Source organism: Trifolium pratense, linkage group LG2 (genome assembly GCF_020283565.1).
Source record: "Trifolium pratense cultivar HEN17-A07 linkage group LG2, ARS_RC_1.1, whole genome shotgun sequence".
In the NCBI taxonomy this organism is placed as follows: domain Eukaryota; kingdom Viridiplantae; phylum Streptophyta; class Magnoliopsida; order Fabales; family Fabaceae; genus Trifolium; species Trifolium pratense.
In genome coordinates this window covers 64,911,920-64,921,843 of record NC_060060.1, presented here as the reverse complement: position 1 = coordinate 64,921,843, position 9,924 = coordinate 64,911,920, and the positions used below count along the sequence as shown (strand labels likewise).

The window sequence follows — 9,924 nt, the reverse complement described above, 5'->3', positions numbered from 1 at the left end:
TTCTTCCACATATGCATGACACAATACCTATGGTGAGCTCCTGGCATTATCTCTTGCAAAGCAAGTATAAGTCCCTGGGAAAAAGTTACAGTTTTAACAGTTACAAAATAAGCAGTTATAAATCATAGAATTACAAAGTTACTGCCATATCAGTCCCTAACAGTTACAACTTACTATCATATTAGTCCCTAACAATTATAACTTACTGTCATATCAGTCCCTAACAGTTAACATTAAATTACAAATAATTAAACTATGTACCTTCTGCATGTCACTCATAAAATTCCACCCATGTTATCTGTAGTCTCCCAAATCTTCATGCAATAAAGTGAGGAACCATTTCCAATTGTCCTTGTTCTCTGCATCCACAATGTCATATACTATAACAAAGTTCTGGTTGTTTGCATCTGTTCCAACAGCAGTCAGCAGCTGACCCCCATAATAACCCGTTAGGAAACAACCATCCAACCCAATAAATGGTCTACACCCAGCCTTAAAACCTCTCTTGCTTGCATCTAAACACACATAGAATCTCTTAAACTGTGGAGGACCTTCAAGCACCGGAGTAACATTAATTTTAGCTGTTGTACCTCTATTACTCCTTAACAATTCATTTGCATAGTCTCAAATCAAAACCATATTGCCCTTTATAACTTCCCTCTACTTTTTCTTTTGCTTCCTTTAATGCTCTGAATAATTTGGTGTCATTAATTTGAATTCCAAACTCCCTCTTCATGTATTCATAAGCCTCTAAATATGTGATTTTTGGTTGCATTTTAATCTTCTCTTGCAACTTATTTGAAACCCACGTTGTCTTTGCTTGACTGTTCACAAATCCACGACAACAATTATGAATAGGTGCGAAAGTCTTCACTTGGAAACTGTTGGTTAATTTACTCCAAGAACATAATATCTGCCAACCACAGTCTTCAGCCTTGCATACAGCTCTGCATCTTACCTTATCATTTTTTATCCACTTTATCTCCCTCGCATGGTATATGGTGTAATCTCTCACAGCTTTCTTAAACTGCTCCAAGGTTTCAAACTTCATTTCCTTTTCCAAGTGAATCTGCCCAAATTGTGCATTTGCATCAAATTGTGGGAAAATTTGCCTCCCATTACTATCAGCTTCATCCTCACTGCTAACAGGGGTTTTTGGTTCTTCAGAATGGTACGAGTAATTGTCATCAGCAACTTCCTCTTCAACATTTTGATCGAGATCAATACTTATCCTTATCCCTTCATTTTGTCTTCCCCTTTTCCTACTACTTCCAGGTTCATCTATTTCAATCTCATTCAAATCAGACTCAACATCCATAAATGACTCATCATCTTCACTTAAATAAGATAAATAAGAAGGCAAATAATCAGAATTTTCAGAACTTTCATCTTCATTCTCATTATCAGTCTCACTCACATTATCACCTTCGTTAATAACATTATCAGTTTCATTAACAACATCATCACCTACAGCCACATTAGCCTCTTTAGCTTCATTAATACTATCATTAGTTTCATCAGTTTCATCCACATTAGCCTCTTTAGCTTCATTAATACTATCAATAGCTTCATCCACATTAACCTCCTTCAATTTTTCATCACCTTCAGCCCCATTAACCTCTTTAGCCCCATTAATACTATCATTAGCTTTAGCTCCATTAACCTCATCAGCAACTTCATCAAGTATTTTCGGCTCATCAACTGGATGTTCAGCATAGATGTGAACTTCATTATTGTGGCGTATAGCAGTGGTGCACATATCATGGATGTCTCCATCCTCAAGCAATTCAATGTAACCACCCCTGTCAAGAATCAACCACCATATGTTCCCAATCCTACCGTACTTTCCAACAGACTTTAACTTATTTTTCAGGATCACACTAGTGCAGAAAGGAGATACAACTACTAGTCAAACAGACTTTCCACTACTGGCCGCGGCCAGTAGTAAATGCAGTCGACGTTGTAAGTGCACACTTTCCACGTTGGGTATTTTTATACCCGTCGTGGTATGTGTAGTTTCTTCTGTAATTATTATTTAAAATTATGGGGATTCCACGTCGGTTTTTACAAATACCCGTAGTGGTATGTATGAGATTCCACTACGGGTATTTACAATATCCGTAGTGGTATGTATGGTTTCCAGTTTTTTTTTTTTAAGAATTGGGGATTCCACTACGGGTATTTACGCATACCCGTAGTGGTATGTATGGTTTCTAGTTTTTTTTTTAAGAATTGAGGATTCCACTACGGGTCATTACTTTTACCCGTAGTGGTATGTGTAGTTTTCACTACTGATTGTTATAAATATCAGTAGTGGTATGTTAGTTTTTTTTTTTCTTTTCGTTTTTTTGTAGCTTCCTGTACCTGCATATTAGTAGTGGTGTAGTTTTGTAACATGTTTAAGACCAAATTTCATCACAGACCTCAAAGTTACATTCAACACATTAAAAGTCAATACTTAACATTATCACTAATTAATTCCAAGTCTAATTCCAAGCAGACAATCACATGTAACTACTTCATATATGATTCTTTTATAAATCTCGTTACATTACTTATCGTAACAAGATACATACATATAAATATTAGAAAGTCTAAGGTCTCTTAAGAAAATTCTTGAACCATTGTGCTGAGAGCTTGTGAGCTACTAACCATCCAATCATGAAGTCAATTGATCGCTCTGCAGCTCTTTCATCGAATTTGCTATTTGAGAACGGCACAAAATGCATCACAAGCAGCCATCATGACTCTATCATCGTGTTCCAGAAGAGTTGCATGATTGTCATAGGCGAAGTTCCTTGGCTGAATCATTGCCATCGCAGACCTCAACATCAATCCTATACCTGGAAGTAAAATAGGCCAAGTTGAAAATCCATAAATATAAAATGCAGGAATTCCAACATATTAGAATTCCAACATATTAGACTAGCACTTAATCAATTTTGCAGGTTCTATCAGGAATGTTTGCTTATCAATTTTGCTGATGCATTAGCTGAAATGCAGGAATCTGAAGCTATGCCAAAGACGAAGCAATTGTTGCGACAAGACTATATCCTAATAAATAACTGGCGTACCAGTTCTTTTTCCTGCTCATTTGACTATATCATCCCTGAAAGCATCACAAAAACACCTCAAAATATAAACATTTCAATTGATTCAAGAAGGATTGTCGAAAAAAAAAATAATTCAAGAAGAAACTTAGCCAAAGCAAATACAAGACTAAAAAAACAGTAACAGAAGCCTTTCACCTTACACCTCAAATAACAAAAAGCTTAAAGCTAAAGGTTACCTGATACAAAGAACTAGCAACTACCAGCCATGCCAGATAGATGTTGTAGAATAAACAAGAAGCCTTTCACTTTACTACTGCAAGATTTTCACTTTGAATTAGTCCAAGGCATCAGGCATAAGATTTTCACTATACACACAAAGTGGATACTAAAGATGCCTATTTGCCAAAACTACAAGTTTAGTATGATAATGATTGTATGCACAACTCCAAAATAAATTAAATCGTCTTAAAAATATGCATACCTGTTCTACTTCAGAGTAATCTTGTAGTGCTTGGGACTCAGATTTGCACAACCGTCTGCAATATCAACAATAAAATTCCCTAACAAAATCACCCAATGGCTTTATTAAATTAATAACTTTGAAGAGAAACAACGTGTTATTCTTATTCTGTACGTGTTCAACAATGTTGCTAGCTTGAGAAAGAGGTTCTTGGCTCTTACTAGAGAGCTTGGCCAAAGTAGTTGTATGGGTTGTATGAATGCATTCAACCACAACAATCATAGGAACAACAAGGGTAACCAAAGCCATGTGCCAAACAGCAGTGAATCCGACAACAAAACCAGAAACAAAAGCAATCATGTAGTGAATACAATTTCCTAACTAAACAAACCAAGCACACAACTCAAACACTAGTTCGATTCCAATTTAATAACACTATCACAAAAAAGAAGAAAAAAGAAGAAAAAACATTAAAACTTGAAGCATTTCCAAAAGTAACAAAACCAGGTTAAATGTTTTCCTTCAATAGCTATAGAGCCTATAGGTAAGCTAAGGTCACATTGTGGTTTGTACGGTCACTAACCTGCCTTTAGATAATCTACCAACATAAGCCAATAAGCAACAACATGGATGAGAGCAACGATTTTCAAAATTTAGTTAAACAACTCAAAACATAACAAGCACACAAATGACCAAAATTTTCAGGGTTCTCTATGTAAAATGACTAACTCAACCAAATCGTCCCTTCAATAACATCTAATTTGAAACTATATAAAATTTGCAACAATTGAAACTATTGTATTGATAATTAATCATGCTAAAGATTTCAAATGGATCATAGTCACAAGTCAGGACTATTAAAATACAAGAACAACATAACTTAAACAAATGAAATATAGAAAGTGGAAGCGATTGATCGAGAAAACATACAAGAAATTTGTGATTGAATTGACCGATAGGACACTGTCATCAGAGATGTCAACACAGCTACATCGTACCTGCTCAATCACAAAAAAATAGGATCAATGAAAGCAAGAACCTTATTGCATCGTACCATAATAAAGTTATGTTTTAGGGACTCCATATATTGATAGATTCATCAAGGGTTATGAAAATATTTTGAGACAAAGAACCTTACTGCAACACCCACAGGGGTGCTCTACTAAGTGACTTGTAGAATGGCCAAATAAGTTATTTGAAACAAATATGTTCACCACACCCAACTAAGATATGTTCACCACAGCCAACTTAGATGCTAGATAATTGGAAAAGGAATTTAAGGCCTATTTACTGCGATACTGAGAAGCTCGGTACTAACGGAATTAATCATTTTATTCTTTTAGATGATGCTAATGGAATATTGTCAAATATTAGCTATGTTCATATAAGAAGCTTGAAATACCTAATTCTTTATACTCAATCAAAACATACAACAAAAAGTGTATAAATTTCAAATACCTAATTCCCATAAATTTTAAATGCCTAATTCTTCATACTCAATCAAAACATATAACAAATGAATAGATAACTTTCATATACCTAATTACCAATTTATTAATCTACCATATGATGAAAAAATTGGAACAATAAGTAAAAAATTCAACAGTAACGAAGTGAGAAACTGAACCTGAAGTTGATTTTGAAGGTTAATTGAAGAATTTGAGGAGAATTTGAAGCTTACTTTGAACAAACGAGTTGTTTGAATCTGAAGCTTAGATTGAAACGAACGAATTCGAATCTTAATCTTAGGGTGAAGACGAAGATTGAATAACTTAGGGTAAGAAGAAGGTTGAATCTAAAGGAAGATCAAACGAAGATCGAACGAAACATCTGAATCTTGTGCTTTCGTTACTCACACGCGAGTTTGAATCTGAAGATTGAACGAGTAATTTGAACAGTTTTAGGTGAAAACGAAGAACTTGTGATTGTGATTTGGGAGAAATTGGGAAGAAATTAGGGAAGAAACTGGGAAGAAATTTGGGAACGATGAAGAATGAGAATGAAGAATGAAGAAATTAGGGACGACGGTGGTGTACGTTCTCGCGTTCGCGTAGGAGAAGAATTGGGAACGATAAGAATGAAAGAATGAGGAATGAACAAATTAATTAATTAATGAACACTAATAGGGATTCCACTACGGGTGAATACCAAAACGGTAGTGAAATCCAATTAAAACAAATTTTAATGTAATTACAACATTGCCACCGTGTCTACTTTTCACTACTGATTTAATAAAACCAGTAGTGAAATCCCTTGTCTATGAACTTTTCACTACCGGTATTAAAATATCAGTAGTGGAATCTTTTGGTCAAATGTATTTCACTACTGGTATTCACATACCAGTAGTGGAATCTCTAAACCAAAAGTCATTTTTCTACTAGTGTCATCTTGTTAAGGTTGTCACAATCATAATCTTTCCAAACAAAAAAATCACCACCTTCATACTCCATATTACCGTTACCATATTTTCGAAAATATCCACCATGATGCAAAATCAGAGTAGCCACAGGTTCCATTCTAAAAAAACAACATGGATATGTATTAACAACTATGAAACTTAGTAAAAAAAGACTATGAAACAAACCCTAATATTCAAAACTAATAACTTTAACCCTAAATCCTAAATACACAAAAATAACAACAAATAATCTAAACCAGTACACAATCAGAACTATGGAGATCAAAATATTTGATATTTGCATGCTCAAACAAAAAGGAACAAATAAGAGTTTTTCACTTACCTTGTGGTACTCAGTTGTGATTTATGAGATACTCAAACAACCTTCAATGACGGTTTCAGAGAATGAAGAAGCAAATGAAATAACGACGGCGGCTTACGGTGGTTATGGGGTTAGGATGATCGGCGATGACGGTGATTGAGTGGAAGACAAAGTGAAAAAGGTGATGGAAAGGTGTCGTGGGTCAATTTGGTCCCCTTGTATTTATAGACAAAGTCAATCTCTTTTTTTTTTGTTTTTTTTTCGTTAAATAATCAATCTTTTTTATTTGTTTTTTTGTTAAATAGAAAAACAATCTTTTTTGTACCAAAAAAAGAAAGAAAAGAAAATCAATCTTTTTATTTTTTTAATAAAATATAAATTTTGTCACTTTGGTCCCTCATTGCCAACTCAGCTCCTCATTATCAACTCAACAAGCTGATGTGTCCACAAAAAAATGACACATCAGCTTTTTTGTTCAGTTAACTGCCAAATGTAACGTCGGGGACTAAATTGACTAACGGAGTGCACATTGAGGGACTATTAAATAGTTTTTCCTCAGTGAGGGACTAAATTGACAGCGAGTTGCACAATGAGGGACGAAAATGACTATTTCCCCAACAAAATACGAAATAATAACAGCAAGAGTGAAATGCAAAAGTACATAGAGTAAATTGAGGTACTACAGAGGCTGACTCAAAAATTATCAAAATAAAATCATAGAGCTTAATAGATGTAACACAATTGAAGTATGGTAAATGTCAAATATTAATGAAGTAAATTTAAAAGTTACTTAAAAATTCACTCTCTCACACACCAACTCCACGCAAACTGAGTGGAGAACTTTTAATGTTAACGAAAATGATATAGATAATTTAAATTATAAATTAGTACATAGCAAATCAACATACTTTTCATTTTCATCTTCAAAATATTCATAACTATAATAATAATAATAATAATAATAATAATAATAATAATAATAATATACATACCATTTTTAAGAGATGACAACTAATTGTCATCATCTTCCAAATGCTCAAACAAATACATAGAATCTTAAGCTTTGTGAATAAATCTTTATACATGTGAGACATTTCCTTTTATGTACAACCAAATCATAATTGTTGTAGAATCTGTAAAGCTAGCTTTCCATCATGCTTAATCTCCAACCAAATGTATCCAAAAGATTCTTCCATAGCTGCACAAAAAGGAAAACACAAAATCATGCAATAATTAAGGCAAGTATATATATTCTAGTGTGAAGTTCTTGAATGCACATTGTTGTATCTCGCAGTCTTCATTCAATCCCATGAGATAATCATTAAGATCATCGGCTAACATACAAAAGAATTAAAAATCACATGGTTAACAACATATACCCTTTGTTATGAAGGGGGAAATGTATGTATATCAATTGTTGTATTCAACTTGTGTGGAGGCAAAAAAAAAGGTGATTTGTTAAAAAAAACTTTGCAAATGTAATTTGTAGGAGAATGATTTATTACTTGTTTCTTCTTATCATGAATAAGATAAGAACTAAATAAAATTATAAATAGGACTTTGAGTTCTTCTACTTTCATCGTAGATTTAGTACCTGAAAAATTATATAAAACGTGGAATCATTTAGTGATATACTACTGGTGGAGAATGCAATTCTAAAATGCGGTAAATAAAGCAAATGCAACTCATGTGAAATAACACAAAGTCCAAAAATAATAATAAAACCTAAAAAAATTGGCGATGAAAGATAATACAAACATATGGTAACTAAAAATGCACATTCTCTTAAATAAAATGCATTAAGATTAAAACAACATACCTTAAGGAGAAGCTCCTATATGCGTGATTTGTTGTGATATCTTATAGTCACTATGATTTTCTATGACATCTGTGATGTTTGGGTAATCTTCATGACTCCTTAAAAAAGAGTTGAAGGTCCACAAAGATAAAAGAAACAAACCAAAAAAACTAATGAAATACGTAGATTTATGTATAGAGTTTCCATAAACAAAAGTAAGATAAACGAATTAAATAAATACATTAAAACACGCTTCACAAAAATACTTGGATAAATTTAGAAGGAAAATGACTTAAGGTCTCAAATATTATTTTTTTTCAATTTTGAAATATTAAAGGAGTAATTAATGAAAGAAAAATACTCACCCTTAAAGAAGAAGAAGAAGAAGAAGAAGAAGAAGAAGAAGACAATGACATTAAGAAGATGAATGGCGCGGTTATTCTCAATAATTTTGGTTTGCAATAGAAAATAGAAAATGAAGGTTAATTAGACTTGTTTCTAAACTACTAAAAAAAGTGTGAAAATCCATCAAACTAAAATATGTTACTAAACTACATAGCATAAAAGAAAAGGAAGTTAATTAGAATTGTTCTAAACTACTAATCAAGATATATCTGCTCATAAAATTTAAAATAGAATTAGAAAAACAAAATTTAAAATAAAAGTATGAGAAAAGTGAGAATGCAAAGAGAGTGCGTTTACCTATGCCTTTCTTTCCAACTAGTAAGCTGCCTGTGCATTGCACGGGTTCGATAGAACATCAAATATATATCAATCATGCTTGTGACCATTCAAAGGGACCAAATCATCGCATTCGATATGCCAATCATGGTTGATGTCAATCAAGTGGAATCATTCATAAGCACGATGAAATTAGCACATAGAAAGTAAAATATAATAAAAGTCAAGTCAGATACAAATCAAAAAAGAAAAACAAAGCCCATAAACTATATGAAATCCTAAAGCATGAAATATTGCTCGGTTTGATAGAAAGCATTCACGATCAAGGTTGTCCTCACACCAAGAAATGAATTAGTTTTAAAATAAAGAACCCTATTTTGTGATGATTGAGTGGCACCAAACTTGACAACGATACCTTCGCTTAAACGATGTACTTTGCAAATGTCTTTCCAATGACTATAAATCGTGCAAGTCATTTGAGGATTATTTTGAAAATGAAGATGACAGTTCATCCATGTATTTCCAAGCCAATCAATAGTAGTGAGCGGACCTTCCTCCTTGGGAAGTGCATATTCGCAAAAGCCCCTCCATGAGATCGTCTGTACAATGGATGCCGAACCATTAGACGCAATGTATAAATTATTAATCTAGAATAAGCATAAAAAAGAACACATACCAATGTTTCGGATTCAACATCAAAAGAGGTTAGAGTCTTTTCAAGTTTATGTGCGAATACGGTTGGATATACAAAGTATTGGACAGGTCCATTTGAAGGTCCTTCCTCAAAGGCTTTGGTCAACATGAGTCTATAGGGAGGATCCTTGTTAAAGTAAGCAACCTCAATTTCAGTAATTTTTGTAATTTTAATGTGGAAAATGTAAGGACTAATGAATCGGAGGATTACCTAACCACCTAAATCAATGTTATAAAAATCTCGCAATCGAGTGCAGCCGTGGGTCAAATAAATGTTTCCACAAGTAAGTTACTCGGTGCAGTTGGTCTCATAGCTAAAATTCTGCAGGATACAACAGTCACTTTTTGCTAGCGTACCACACGTGAATTAACAAGATCTCATGAACAACTTTTTAGATGCTTAAATGACGTTTATAAGTATATTATATTACTCTTGTATATAAGTTTATGTATACACGATTTTCCTTATCTATATAGAAAGATTAAGTAGCAAGTTATATGCCCAAGAGTCCAACACAC

The 9,924-nt window shown here is 33.3% G+C and overlaps 1 long non-coding RNA gene across 4 annotated transcripts; it reads right to left on the bottom strand.

Moving 5' to 3' along the window:
* Positions 1-2,435: 2,435 nt before the first annotated feature.
* On the bottom strand, positions 2,436-5,349 carry LOC123904527. Of its 4 annotated transcripts, none has more exons than XR_006808266.1 (4): positions 5,141-5,349; positions 3,535-3,613; positions 3,290-3,366; positions 2,436-3,109 (listed from the first exon to the last, which is right to left on the bottom strand). It is a non-coding gene; the product is annotated as an uncharacterized LOC123904527 (long non-coding RNA). The 4 variants fall into 4 exon arrangements; XR_006808268.1 differs by having other exon boundaries at positions 3,535-3,589; positions 5,141-5,347; XR_006808267.1 differs by lacking the exon at positions 5,141-5,349 and adding an exon at positions 4,444-4,497 and having other exon boundaries at positions 3,535-3,589.
* Positions 5,350-9,924: the final 4,575 nt, after the last annotated feature.